Here is a 4484-nt window from a genome sequence, read left to right as displayed (position 1 = left end):
GGAAGGATAGAGAGGAGAAAGGGAAGGGGGGAGGGAGGAAAGAAGGGAGGAAGGGAGGGAGGGAGAGATGAAAGAAGGAAGGGAGGGAGGGATACTTTTTGGTGCTAGGCTCTTAAACCTGTACTCCTAGCTACTCAAGAAGGTGAGATCTGAGGATTAAGGTTCAAAGCCAGACTAGGCAGGAAAGTTATGAGACTCTTTTCTCCAATAAACCAGGGGAAAACTAGATGTGCTGTGTCTCAACATGGTAAAGCACTAGCCTTGATCACAAAAGCTCAGGGACAGTGCCCAGGACCTGAGTTCAAGTCTCAGGTCTGCAAAAGAAAAAAGAACAAAAAAATGGAGTGAAAGAGAAGGGACAAGAAGGGATATAGAGAAGCAAAGGGAATATTTGTGAGTGCTACTATGCTTATCATCACAATAATGATGAAACTGGCATTTCATCTAAAATGACAGATATCTGATACTTCCACGAGGCCAGGCATGATAGCAAAAGTTCTACAACTCTACCTATACACAAATGCTGGTTTTTGTTATCTCTATTTAAAAAATGATTAAAATGAAACCCATCCATGGCTAAGGTTAAAAAGTAAGAGACAGAAGTGGGATTTAAACTCAAGGTTTGCATTCCTCAACACAATGCTCCCCTGATGTGAGGGACAGGCCAGATACTATCCATAGAGTCTCTGGTGGCTCACACCTGTCATCCCAGTACCAAGGTGGCTGGGCTCTGAGGATCCCAGTTCAAATCCCAGCCCAGGCAGAAAAAGTCCAGAAGAATCTTTATCTCCAATGAACACAGCATGCAATCAGATGGATGGACTGGAAATGTGGCTTAGTGGTAAAGTGCTTGCCTAGTATCCACAAAGCCATGGGTTCAATTCCTCATTACTACATACAGAGAAAAATTCAAGAAGTGCTACTATGGCTCAAGTGGCACAGTGCTAGCCTTGAGCAAAAGAAGCTCAAGAGCCAGGATTTTGGCCTAGTGGTAGAGTGCTTGTCTAACATGCATGAAGACCCCAATTCAATTCCTCAGTACCATGTAGAAAAGCTAGAAATGGTGCTGTGGCTCAAGTGGTAGATCTCTAGACTTGAGAAAGCTGAAGGATCGTGCTCACGCACCCAGTTCAAGGCCCTGGACTGGCAAAAGAAAAGAAAAGAAAAGAAGCTCAGGGACATCACCATGGCCCAGAGTTTAAACATCAGGACTGGGCAAGAAAACAGAGAGCTGTGGCTCAAGTGGTAGAGTAACAGTCTTGAGTGAAAAACATAGGGACAGCACCCAAGCCTTGAGTTAGAAGCTTAAGTACTAGATAGCACACACACACACACACACACACACACACACAGACACACACACACACACACACACTTGTTCCTCACAGGTCTGGAGGCCTGGCCTTTGTGACTAAGGAGGACCCTGCCAGTTCATGTGGCTTCCAGGGAGACTCTGCCATTATTATTACTATTGTTATTATTATAATTATTATTACTACTACTACTATTATTTATTTACAGACAAGGCCCCTCTAACTGTGTCCTCACATGGGCCCACTCATAACTACCTCTGGTTCCTGCCTAGATCCCTCTTGCCCCATCTGGTTTGTACCAACATTGTTTTCCTGGAGGGATGGGCAGACCAGTCCAATGCCTGATTTCTTCAGAACCAGGCCCTGTGTGGTACCACACGGAATGGGTCTGCGCACAGTAGGTGCACACCAGATCCAAGCACCCTGTCTGTGGGTCTGCAGGCTCCCTCACTCCTCTCCTGACTCCTAAGATGCTGCCGGCTGCAGTCACACAGGGGCGCAGCGCCGACTTCTGATTCCTCACCACCTGTCAGCTGGCTGTCAGAAAACCTGCAAATTTCACCAGTGGAGGACTTGGGAAAAATCCATCCCAACTTCAGCTCAAGTCCTCCTGTGTGAATGAGGTGGGGTGGGGGTGTGACCAGAGCATTCGATCTGTGGGGACCCCAGTCCTTCAGAGAGGGAGGCCTGAGTCCTACACCCCACTCAGCCTGTGTCCCCCTGGGGCTAAGAGACCATCAAAGACACCAGCGCCAAAAAATCAATGGCCTTTCAGGGAGTCCCATGATACAAAGAGGCGCCAAAGACTCAGATCACAGAGGGGGGGCACCACAAGTCACAGAAGCCGACTGTGAACTTCTATCAAAGAGGCCCAGGGGAAGGTGAGGAATCCATGCTAGGCCTGGATGTTGGGTATGACTCTGAGAGACTCTCCCAAGATGATGAAGACACGTGTAAAGAGAAATAGAAGTTCTTTTAACTTCCCACCTCTGAAATATGGATGCTCACAAGAAAAGATTTTCTTCCATGTATATTTCCATTTGGGCCTCAAAACGGATTGAAAGTATAGCTCTGTTGGTAGAGTGCTAGATAATGAGGGAAAGGAGAAAGTACTGAGTTTAAGTTCCAGTCTTGGAGAGAAAAGGAAAGGAAAAGAAAGAAAGGAAAGGAGGAAGGGATGAAGGGAAGGAAGGAAGATAGAAAGGAAGCAAGATAGGAAGGAAGGGAGACAAGGAATAAAAAGGAAAGTAAAGGAAGAAATAGGAAGGAGAGGAAAATGGAGAGAGAGAAAGGAAAGGAAGAGAGAGAGGAAGGAAGGAAGAAGGAAGGAAGGGAGAAATAATGAATAGAAAGCAAAGAAAGATCAAAGGAAGGAAAGAGAATGAAAAAAGAAAAAAGAGAAAGAAATGGAAAAAGGAAGAAAGAAAGAAAATGGAGGGAAAGGGGAGGGAAGGGAGGGAGGAAAGGTGGAAGGAAGAAAGGAAGGTAAGGAAAGAGGGAGAGAGAGGGAGATCAAGAGAGAAAGGAAAGGAAGAAACAGAAAGGAACAAAGAAGGAAGGAAGGGAAATGAAAGGAAAGAAAAATGAATTGAAGGAAGAAAGGAGAAAAAGAAATGAAGAAAGAAAGGAAAGAGAGAAGAAAGAAAAAGAAAATGAAAGGAAGGGGAGAGGAGGAAGAGAGGGAAGGAAGGAAGGAAAGAAGGAAGGAAGGGAGGAAGGAAGGAAGGAAGGAAGGAAGGAAGGAAGGAAGGAAGGAAGGAAGGAAAGAAGAAAACTGTGCTTTGCTACTCAAGATACTGAGATCAGATTTGAGGATCAAGAGTCCAAATCAGCCCAGATACAAAAGCCCTTAAGACTCATCTCCCATGAACCACCAGAAAACTGGAAGTGGCACAGTGGCTCAAAGTGGTAGAGTGCTAACCTTGAGCTGAAGAGCTCAGAGACAGTGTCCAGGCCCAGAGTTCAACTCCCATGACCACCACTACCAACAAAAAGGTTAGTGATAGCACCCAAGACTCTAATTCCAACCCTAGGACCAACACAAACACACACACACACACACACACACACACACACACACACACACACACATTGGTAAAAGGATTGTGCAAGAATCATTTCTCCCCTGGTATCAGACCCTACAAAACCTTGAACTCATGTCTGAGACGTTCCCCCTTTCCTATATGTTCAGTTTTGTAAAATGGAGAAATCTCAATAAACTCAGTAAAAGACATCTACTACATCCCACCGACCAGTGGTCATGCCTGTTATCCTAGATACTCAGGAGGCTGAGATCTGAGGGTCGTGGTTGTAAGTTACTCTAGGCAGAAAAGTTCATCAGCCTCTTATGTGCAATTAACAACCCAAAAACCAGAATGTGAGGTGTGGTTTAAGTAATAAAGAATCAGCCTTGAGTGAAAAAGCAAAGGAGCTCAGGCTCAGGCCTGAGTTCAAGCCCCATGAACGGCACAAATGATTTTTTAAAATTTCCCTTTAGATTGGGGCTGAGAGTTTGTCCTAGTGATAGAGTGCTTGCCTAGCATGCACAAAGACCCAGGTTTGATTTCTCGGTACCACATACATAGACAAAATCCAGAAGTGGTGCTGAGGCTCAAGTGGTAGAACTCTAGCCTTGAGAAAGCCCAAGAACAGTGCTCAGGCCCTGAGCTCAAGATCAAGACTGGCAAAAAAAATTTTCCTTTATATTAATTTGAATTCTGTCATTCTGAAACACATGTATTTTACCAGCAGCATAGAAATTACTTTAATTTCTCTTCATTTCCAAATCCAACAGATATTCACTAACCTATTTTGAGTAAGTTATCTGCAGATGCCAAAAACGTAAAAATAAATTTGAACTCAAATCTCATTCCCAAAGCCTACCAAACTTTTTCTGATCTAAAAATGGCATATTTTCAGCTATAAAGAAATGCATACACTATTCCTTTTTATATGAAACGATAGGGGAGAGAGGGAGAGAGGCGGGGATCCTGGGCGTGATCTCTGAGGCTTGAACTCAGGGCCTGAAGACTGTCTGCTCAAGTTTGCTACTCTACCACTTGATGAACAGCTCCTGTTCCATCTTTTTTAGTGCTAAAATGGAGATAATGAGTCTCACAAACTTTCTTGCCAGGGCTGGTGTTGAACCACAATTCTCAGATCACAGCCTCC

The sequence above is a fragment of the Megascapheus bottae genome, unplaced genomic scaffold, assembly GCF_031878675.1.
Source record: "Megascapheus bottae isolate mThoBot1 unplaced genomic scaffold, mThoBot2.hap1 HAP1_SCAFFOLD_62, whole genome shotgun sequence".
NCBI lineage: Eukaryota > Metazoa > Chordata > Mammalia > Rodentia > Geomyidae > Megascapheus > Megascapheus bottae.
The sequence above is the reverse complement of the archived record's forward strand: the minus strand, read 5'-3'. Positions refer to the sequence as shown.